Source organism: Homarus americanus, unplaced genomic scaffold, assembly GCF_018991925.1.
Source record: "Homarus americanus isolate GMGI-L3 unplaced genomic scaffold, GMGI_Hamer_2.0 scaffold11022, whole genome shotgun sequence".
Taxonomy (NCBI): domain Eukaryota; kingdom Metazoa; phylum Arthropoda; class Malacostraca; order Decapoda; family Nephropidae; genus Homarus; species Homarus americanus.
Genome location: NW_024737068.1, coordinates 1,500,057 through 1,511,562, shown reverse-complemented (window position 1 = coordinate 1,511,562; position 11,506 = coordinate 1,500,057).

Below are 11,506 nucleotides of genomic sequence, written 5' to 3'. Positions count from 1 at the left end.
TCAGATTCTCTCTTGTCATTCTAAAAAATGCATCAAGTGAAATCAGGCTGTGCAGATTAGTAGTGCCCGGCAGCCCGGCATTTTTTCACGTCCATGTGCACGACTACCCGTCGGACAAGCTAATATTTTGAGAGGAAAAAACTTAAGACAGGAATTGTTGTCAGTGAACCAAAATCACTGTGTACGTTTAACCAGGGACCGTTAACCGCTTCTCAGTGTACCAGGACCTTTGCCAGTTGCAGGTAATTTATCTGTACATTAATTAAGCCGCCAAACCGCCTCTAGTCAGTCGGTGTCAAAACAACTCAAAATTTTTCAACATTTCAAAGGAACCACCAAGCAGAGAGGCTGTAGACGTGATGTGACAGGAGTTAAGACCGCACTTGAGGAAGGCTTCATATATAGACTGGACAAAGGAGGTTTAACCCTCTTGGACTAAACAGATATATGAATGACATAGGTTGAGTGAGTGTAACTGTATATGGGGCTGCCTAGTGGTGAACGGAAATAAAGACCACAGGAAAAAAGTCACATGACTTGTACACATTGACAACACAATATATATATGATGGCATTGCACGTAGGTTAGGTTAGCTTAGGTTAGGTTTTTTCCGTGCCTTTTATCTGTGACTTTTTTTCCTGGATTCTGCCTCGTATGGGTCAATAGGCCCGTTGCAGTTTTCTCCATTATACACACAATAAATGTGTATGTTTTAAGATGTTTATCTAACTTTTCTCATAAAAAAATCTGGGCAAGCAAATTTCTTCCAGAAACTTGTCAGGACAAATAAAAATAATATATATACAGTACAGTATACCCGGACAAGTATATTTCAAGTCACTTGGTCGGGGCAATATGGCAGGAAATGAGTAGGGCAGCAAAATATAACAACCTGTGAATTATGGGGGATTTCAACTTCAGAAATATTGACTGGGACAACATTGTAGGTGACTATGAATCTGAAGACTTCCTAGACGCAGTACAGGAAAAATTTTTGAAACAACTAATTACAGAACCTACGAGAGGTGACAATATATTAGACCTAGCATTAACAAATAAAGAAAATATTATCAGAGATATCACAGTAGGGGAAGAACTAGGTAACAGTGATCACAGAGAAATCAGGTTTACCCTAAATTGGGAAACAAAAAACAATGACAATATGGTCAGAGTCCCAAACTTTCGGTTGGCGGATTATCAGGGATTAAGAAGGTGTGAGTTCGGTTATATGTTGACTTAGGAAACAGCCCTGGATCGTCTCGAGAAAATCCTCTGATTCTGAGTTACCCGTAAGGTCAGTCCAATCTATTTGGCCAAGGTTAAAGTCGCCTACTATACAGACTTTGTTGTGTATGAAAGCCCTGCGCATTTCATCCCAGATAAGTCGCTCATTGACTCTATCAAGATTGGGAGGTCTATATATTACTCCTGCGATTAATTTTTCCCTACCGTAGCTCAATTCCATCCAAATTATTTCTGTATTCCGCTCAGTTTTTATTTTCTTATTTATTTCACACTTCAGATTATCCCTAACATAGATTGCTACTCCGCCTCCTTTCCTGGTCTGCCTATCGGTATGGAACAATTTGTAACCCGCAATTTGGTATTCGACCGGCAACTCACATGAGTCTAGGTTGATCCATGTTTCAGTGAATGCTATTATATCGATTTTTTCGGTACATACCAAGGCCCTAATATCATCCATTTTGTTTCTCATACTTCTACTGTTCGCGTAATAGACATTTAAGTTAGTCGTGTTCTGAGTCCTCCCTTTACCGCGTTTAGTTTAGTTCATAATCTACATAAACGATCTAGATACTGGGATCAGCAGTGACATAAGCAAGTTTGCTGATGACACCAAAATAGGGCGGCAGATTAATTCAGGGCAGGATGCAAATGCATTATAGGAGGATCTAAATAAACTGCAGGGGTGGTCTGAAAAGTGGCAAATGAAATTCAACACCAGCAAGTGCAGCGTACTTAATATTGGAAGAACAAATACTGACAATGTATACAGCCTTAACAACATCAACCTAGAGAAGTCGACTTGTGAAAGAGACCTAGGGGTACTTGTAAGCCCGGACCTACGGCCTAGAAAACTTAACTTGCATTCCCTAGAAAGACGAAGAGTGCGGGGAGATATGATAGAAGTATTTAAGTGGGTGAAAGGAATCAATAAAGGGGATATAGATAAAGTTCTTATAATATCCGAGCAGGATAGGACTCAGAGCAACGGATTTAAGTTGGATAAGTTTAGGTTTAGGAGGGAGATAGGAAGAAACTGGTTCACAAAGACGGTGGTGGATGTAGGTTATGTATCTAAGCTACTGTGCCGAGTTGCATTTATATATGTAAATACGTGGCAACACTGCACGTGTTATGTGGCATCATTGCCCCGAGGCTGCCATATGGCAAGGCAGTCTCAGTCTGACTCAGTGCCTCTTACAGCCTACCCATCACTACCTTCTTCAGGGAACACTTGGAACCCTTCGAATCCTACTCACTGCGCCATGAAGGTTCCAAGTGTTCCCTGAAGAAGGCAGTGATGGGTAGGGAAACACCGGGTAACACTGAAGTCCATTTATTAACGAATAGGAGAAATACAAGTGGTGCCTAGCGTGTGCCTTGCACGAGGCACGGAGTCAGACTGAGACTGCCTTGCCATATGGCAGCCTCGGGGCAATGTTGCCACATAACACGTGCAGTGTTGCCACGTAATTACATATATAATGCTACTCGGCACAGTAGCTTAGATACATAACCTACAGTGGACGAGTGGAACAAGCTTAGCAACTTTGTAGTAAGTGCTGGAACTCTGGAAAGTTTCAAAAGGGGGCTAGATAGATTCATGGATGATAGAGAGTGGTAGTAACTCTCGACAGGAGCTGCCATGCACAGGCCAACCGGCCTGTTGCATACTCCTTATTTTCTGATGTTCTTATTGTTACGAGTTGGGGATTTAGAATATAGTTAAAAGTCTACCCAGATCCCAACAGGCAACAACAAAAAAAAACAAAGACAATCGGACTATAAAAGGGTAGACAAAGGATGCGAGTTTTTGTTGTGTATAATAAAGTACCATGAATTCCTTAACAAAATATTCAGCTTTCTATAATTTACCCTTAACTATACTTAACCTAAACATTAACAGTATATACATATTTATACAACATACAATAATTTGAAGCAAGGTGGAGGTGGGGGAGGCAATATAAGATTACAAATACTGTACTTAAGTGCGGAGCTGAGATGGCTGACGAGTAAGGCTGAGTATTGTAGAAGATGGTAGGTTAGTCACTGTGCCGTAGGATTCCAGGATAGGTGATCCTGTGGTCACTTCCCAGAGTGAACTGAACTCTCCTCGAACTACAGTAGAGCTAACAAAGAAGACTTTGAGGAGGTGACCAACAACCAGGATATGGAGAAGGGAAACCCGGGAGTGGTAACTAAGACGAGTCATACTCGTGTTTCGTCCCTAGATGGCGTTGCTCGTGGTGCTGGGTAGGTAGATCAGGACAATAGATGGCGTGGTTCGTAGTGCTGGGTAGGTAGATCATGACAATTGGTGGCGTGGTTCGTAACATTATGTTCTAAATGTTTGACATAATTTACACAGCCTGGGCTGAACTAGAGCAGTTTATATATATGTATATATATATATATATATATATATATATATATATATATATATATATATATATATATACAGAGAGAGAAAGAGCTGGCTACTGCAGGATGGAGGGAAAGAGGAGGATGCTCGTTCCTTTGTTGTTAGCGTCAAATAAGGTTGCACCATATCCTGTGTCTTACACAGTTACTGAGTATAAAACTTGACTACAAATACATATCAGTTTCCTAATCAGTTGAAATAACCTGATAATGGGTAGAAGGATGCATGTTCATGTTTAACAGAATTTTGTGATCCAATTCTCAAAAGTCTCTTGATTCTATTATCTAGATGGATCACCTTAAGATGGAACCCCAGCATAATTATTTCACCTGATGATTAACATACAGCTAAAACACTATCTGGGAAGGAGGGTTAAACTAGGTTAGGTTAGCATTAGAGTGTTTATTCTTCGGGTGAAATAAACTGTACACTATTTGCACGAAACCCTGTAAATGCAACCACATGAATTGTTTCAAGGGTTTAAAATAAGCATTTTGTTTACAGTACAAGAATCATTACTAAATAGGGAATGTCGATTTAACCTTAAAAAAAATAGCTTGTTTGCCGAAAAGGTTTAACTTATTTTTTTATTTCTATAAATTAATGAAAATAATCCATGTAAATTAAAATTTAATCTCTAATTTAGACACCGACTACCATCATAAGATAGGTAAAACTATACCTAACGTAGGTTTGGTTCGCTTTCTATGAAACTTTAAAAATATATTTATTAAGATTGTTTACATGATCGTCTATGGTAAGTGAACAGTTCAAAAATAGTTATCGCCATTAGGCAAATATCCTTGGAGTGTATTTTAGGTCAGTCAACAAATTACATTAGCGTGGTAGAGTCAACAAACAAACTTCACTGGCCGCCAGAACTAAGCGCACAGAACGTTTCGTGTTGATCGTCCAGCTGTACTCCCTCACCAGGGGCGATTCTACGGGGGGGCATGGCAAATTTTGGGCTCCCCCACTTTTTATTCTCAAAATTGTAATTTCAAAAACATTCCCAAAACCAGGAAGTGAGTCAAGTGACTCGGGCAATGGGCGCACCGCACGCCAGATGCAGGCATGGGTGAGGTGAGGTGAGACCCGGAGGGCAGGAATTGGGAGGGTGCAGATATGCGGGGTGGGGTCACATTACGGTGTATATAAACAAACTGCCTTGTCGGTGATGAACATTACCACTCTGCCATTTGCCATTGGGTATAATGTAACAGTTGCATGCGGCGCCCATGTCTGAAAACGTAAACGTTGTCTCCATAATCTCCATTATGTGTGAAGCGTGAGATCATTCATTTTTTCGCTGATGTATGTACATACATTGTAAAGACGCTGCTATATTTTTCAATGTTTGTTATGTGGTACACCGCCCTTTATGTGACTATGTGAGCAATAATACAGTTTTAGAGATATGTTAAAGTGTGTCAATACTCCAATGAATCATTAGTGGAATAAGAGCGTTGCCATTATACCGCCATATGCTGATTATTTTAAGCTGGCGTCATGAGTGACGTCACTTCACATTTGTCAATCATATTGGTGTAATAATGCCAAAAACTGCATCTTGCAAGTTGTACACAGGTTAGGTTTTGCCCTCCATTTACCTTGGCCCCAAAGTGCCCCCCCCCCCCACTTTCCGAAGGCTAGAAACGCCACTGTCCCTCACACTTGTTTTTTATAGTATATCATCAACTTTCACAAAGGAGCTAGATACAGGCAAAACGTTTCAAGACCAACCAAGATAGTCCGCTCCTATTCAAAACCTTTTCCTCATATCAGCTTGTCATGTTTTCATTGGTCAACTTGCCAACAGTACATAACAGAGACGTGACCGATCGTTCAAGCGGCTAACGAGTAATGAGCCGATCAATGGCGAAGAGGATAAGTAAAAGTACACCGTAGGTCCTTCCTTGTGACTGGTGAATAGACAGAGATTTACTATGAGTTGGTGAGGTTTAGAAGACCGTAAAATAAGTTACACATTATTGTATTGTATACATGTCACGTTTCACTCTCTCTCTCTCTCTCTCTCGGGGTTCATGATAAATAATTAAACACATTGAACAAATAAGTACTGTACAGTAGGTTAGAATTTTCATCCTTACAGTTGATTCGATCTAACCTTTACCCTTTTTATTCCTAACCAACTATAATTTAATTTCACAAATAAAGTCCAAATTACATGTAAATTATGATTCTTCTTTTCACAATCTCAGTACAATTTAGTCTCCTATTAAGACAGCTGTTCGTTATATTTAGAATAGGAAGCTGCATGACAAGCGAGGGCTTTATCTTTAATGTTCAGCAGGATGTAAGTTGACATTTACACCATCTTACTAACAGTAACATATACAGTATATTCTCCTCTGTATTGTTAGACTGATTAAAAATAAAACTTAATCCCACTATCATGGTCACGTTTGTGCAGTTAGTCCGTTCAACACTTAATTATTCATATTATGCTACAGCGCTCACAAAACTATCATCTATTAAGGAATGTTAACAAAATAAAGCACAGCAATAAGGGAAACTGCAGTAATTGTAGTAAGTTGCAATATAGTACTGTATATTATAAGTAGTAGACACTAAAATAAAATAAAAGAATATTCAAGTTGTACAGTCATTTAGGATATCTAGGAGGGTTTCTTTGCCGTTCTGGATATTTCTGGGAAGTAACTAGTTGCTCATTGGGAGAAGGTACAGGTTTATTAGAACTTTGGAATTGCCCCAAAACCTCTGAAAATGTAGGACTTGCATTTTCATTTTCACTTATTTGATTGAGGCTCGACTTCATTCATTTTAGGATACATATCTGGAAGCACATTAGGAATAGGATTTGAATATGAATTATTGGTTTCATTATTTGAATTTTCATCTACCGGTACTAAGGCCTCCTCAGGGACTATTTCCTCATTTACTCTTTGAGGACACTTCAGCAATTGGTCTATGTGTCTTTTCTCTACAGAGCCATCATGAACTTTCACTAAGTAATGTCTTTCTCCACTTAACCTTGCACCCATTTTTCTTTTCCTCTATAATTTCTCACTTGCACTGAATTACCCAATTTCAACACACGACAGCCACGTGAAACAGTTCAGTTCGCCATGGACTCTTGTTCTACTGCCACTTTCTTCGTAAAAGATGGAAATATTAAATCCAAACGAGTGCACAGTTTCCTTCCCATCAGCAGCACAGACGGGGCGATTCCTGTTGTAGAATGTGGAGTGATACTATAGGAAAGCAGGTATCTTTGTAGGACAGTCTCAGCATCTTGCTTTAGTACTTCAACTTGACGTAAAGCTGGCTTAAGTACTTAAACTACTCTTTCTGCTTGACCATTCATAGAAGGTTTATATGCTGAGGATGTACGATGCAAAATACCGGTTGTTAAGCAGAAAACGCAAACTCTTTTGAAGTGAATTGCGGGCCAAAATCTGTGACTAGAATCTCAGGTAATCCGTGTCTACTGAAAACCTCACGGAGAATCTTTACCGTTGCCTCGGCCATAGTACTCATCATTTGAACTAATTCAGGATACCTATTGTAAGCATCGACAAGTACAAAGTATATCTTTCCCGAGACTGGACCTGCAAAATCAGCATGAAGTCTTGACCAAGGTTTGGATGGAAAAGTCCAGATGAATTTGTGCAGTAGGTGGATCTGCCCTCATGGATTGACATACTTGACATGAAGAAAAAACAACTTCAATTTGCTTGTCCAGATTGGGCCTCCAACCATAGGACCTTGCCACTGCCTCGGTGTGTCTCATGTAGTTCTCCAAGTATGTCCCCTTGCAGTGCAGTGGGAATTATGACACGAAGTCCCCATAGAACACACCCTTGTTCAATGCTGATTTCATCTCGACGCTGTAGGAAAGGTTGTAAACTTGGATCACACTCATCAGTACTTGGCCATCCACACTGAGCATATTTCAGAACTTTGGATAATATTGGATTTACTGCAGTTTTCTTCTTGATCATTTGATGTGTTGCAGTTGTGAGGATGTCTGTTTCAAAGAAGTAGCAATTTACAACCTCACTGTCACAGTTCACTTTTGTAGCCAGAGGAACTCTTGACGAGCTATCTGCATCAACATGAGCAGCCATGTTCCTGTATTCTATCTTGTAGTTGTATGAAGCCGACTTAAGTGCCCATCTTTGCAGTTTGGCAGATGCATGTGGTGGAACAGGTTTCTCTGGGCCAAACAAGGAAACCAATGGGCGGTGATCTGTAATCAACGTGAACTGCCAGCCGTAAAGAAACCGTCTGAATTTCTGAACACCATATACAAAGCTTAGGGCTTCTTTATCTAACCGAGAATAGTTTTTCTGAACATCTGTTAATGTACATGAGGCAAAAGGAGGGCCACCAGACTGGCGCCTGCCCTTTGACACCTCAGCTACGCTGAGTGATTGGAGCGCCTGAACTTGCCTAGCTTATATACTACAGACAGGCAAGGGGTGACCTAATTGAGGTGTATAAGCATCTCAAGGGGCACTACTCAGTCGAGTGTCCTTACTTGGAGGTGGCGGACACTCGCCCCACAAGGGGTCACAGCTCAAGATTGAAGAAGCCGCAAGTCCAGAAAACTGCGAGGGCAAACTTTTTCGTTGTGAGAGTTGTGAACTCTTGGAACAATCTACCAGAAAGTGTTGTGACGGCACCGAGTGTGAGCTCTTTCAAGACAAGACTTGAGCGGGTTCAGGTACATTCAGGAGCCAGTGCATGCCCAGTACTTGCCAACAGTGTGTAACAGAGACGTGACCAATCGCCCAAGCGGCTAACGAGCCGATCTTTTGGTGAAGAGGATAAAAGAAAATAAAAGTAATCAGAGACATGACCGATCGCCCAAGCGGCTAACAAGCTGATCAGTGATGGAGAGGATAAAAGAAAAGAATTAAAAAAAAGAATAGGTGACAGCGGTTTCTCGCCCCCACAAGGCACCCCGAGTAGTATGGGGGTGTGTAAACTTCAGGCGGGTGAGTGGCAGATCTTCAAAGGGTCACTTTGGGGTACATGCTTTACAAATGATCCAAAACTACAACATTTTACAATTCACCAAATCGCCAGAGATACGAAGGCCTCAACCTACTTTCTGCCTCTTAAAATAAATTCAGTCATTTAAATTTTTCCATTTTCTAGAACACGGTTGCTATTTCTATTCTTATATAAACGTGAAAATCACAAAGAAAACAAACCATTAGCCAAGACACCAGAGAACACATTAAAATCTCCAGCAAGCAAACAGCTGTCATTATAAAATGCACCACAATCAGGCAAGACACCACCAAAAAGAATTTTACTGGAGTAACTGAGTAAATGTCTATTTAAATAACATAATATTACACAAAATATGTTTGAAGTTAAACTTATAAAAAGTGAAAAGAAAAATATAAGAGTACAGGTACAGTACCTACTGATAATGTACACATCACAGAGCAATAGTAACAAACCATTCCCTCAAGACATCACCCAATCAAATACTAGTGATCACATTACCCCAAAATTAAACTCGGCACCTGAAGGAGTTCATAGATTTGCACCAAAATTTCTGTCGACGTTATTTGGAAACAACAATGCACATAACCTAACAGAACCTTGTGTAGACTACCAGGCTATTCAACTGGTGATAGCATAATAGCCAGTCTACATACTGTACAGTATACAACACAGAAAATGTAAACTAGAAGCACAGTTTTCCCAACAATCTCAGGATGGTGTTTTTGGTATACAGTAATTGTATTTATAGTTTTTCAGTGTTTACATGACCAAATAAAATTGCAACAATAGTTACTGTATGTTCATTGCTCCCCAAAAATTTTGGTTTTATGTAATTTACTTATCAGGCTTGAGTTAAATAATTTTTCTAAAGTACAAGTACAGTAATTTGGGGAAGTACAAGGCCAGTATACTTGATATAGAATATTTGGTCAAGTAATTCCAAGGGTAGAGATACTGTAGGTATAGCCCAACCACGGAACTCTATACAATAGTATGTATCGATATGTATACGTATTGGGAGATGGGAAAAAAAAAAAAAAAAAAAAAAAAAAAAAAAAAAAAATATATATATATATATATATATATATATATATATATATATATATATATATATATATATATATATATATATATATATATATATATATATATATATATATATATATATATATATATATATATATATATATATATATATATATATGTTGATGATTGTCTCTGGCCATGTAATGAGGACCTAAAAGCTTTCCTGCCACAACTTAACAACTTAGCCCCCTCGATCAAATTCACTGTGGAATTAGAGCAAGACTGTAAATTGCCATTCCTAGACTGTCTGATACACAGAATAGGTAACACTTTTAAGTTCAGTATCTATAGAAAACCAACTGTTCATACATTCATTATTATTCTGCCCACCATAATAAAGTCAAACAGTCAGTATTTTCAACAATGTTTTTACGTGCCTTGAGAATTTGCAGTCCGGAATTCATCGATGAGGAATACAAATATATATATATTGGCTCAAACCTTAAATACCCTAGATCTTTCATAGACAAATGCCTAAACGTTACTAAGAAAACTTTTTATAGAACTGATCCCAAGCCCACCCATGACCATAAGAATATCTTAATCTTACCATTTCAAAAAAATTTCTCACACATTCCTTCACAACTAAAAACCTGGAACGTCAATGTGGCATTTAAAAACTCATGCACTGTTAAACAAATGTTAATCAAGAACTCCCCCAACAACACAATTGGTTGCATTTATAAAGTTCCTTGCAAGGAATGTAATATGTTTTACTTAGGCCAAACAGGTAAAGATCTTGCAACTAGAATTAAACAACACAAATACAGTGTTAGGACAGGCCAGGAATCCAATGCGCTGTTTGTTCATTTGAGGGATAACAAGCATTGCATTGACTGGGATAATGCCTCCTCAATATTACCATGTAATTCAATTGATAGTAGGAACATCATAGAATCTAGTCTTATTAAACATACTGAAGCATTCAACATGAATTTGAGTAACGACTTGTACAAGCTGGACAATTATGTAATTAAGAAGATTTGTGACCAGGTGAGAAGGCCGGGTCACCTGACCAGACCACCAACCGTTGTGTGCTATTTAAAGATTAGTAGGGTCATTACCTAATACCTGACCATTGTGGACCTGGTCTCACCCTCCTCTGTATATATATACACCTTGATTTGTATTTCTCTCTCTAGTCTGTACTCACCCCTGAAGATGTGAATTACACGAAAGCGCTTGGGAACTTCGTGTTTTCTTCTTTCCTTGTGGTTATCATATATATATATATATATATATATATATATATATATATATATATATATATATATATATATATATATATATATATATATATATATATATATATATATATATATATACATACATACATACATACATACATACATATATATATATATATATATATATATATATATATATATATATATATATATATATATATATATATATATATATATATATATATATATATATATATATATATATATGCAAGTAAATCACTGTAGGTGCGTGTGATCCAGGTATATGCTGATAACCACAAGAAAACACGAAGTTCCCAAGCGCTTTTGTGGAACGTCAGACCATAATTAATGAGTGTACCTGTAGTGACTTTTACTCACCTGCCCACCACTTGGCAAGCATAAAGTTAAACCTAAGGTCAAAAGTTAAATATCAGAAGAAAAAAAAAGAGATATTTGTAACATGCAATGCCTGTATAGCAAGAACATCTTGAGAGAACCAAATGGACACATTGGAAGGATAAAAATAAATTCATA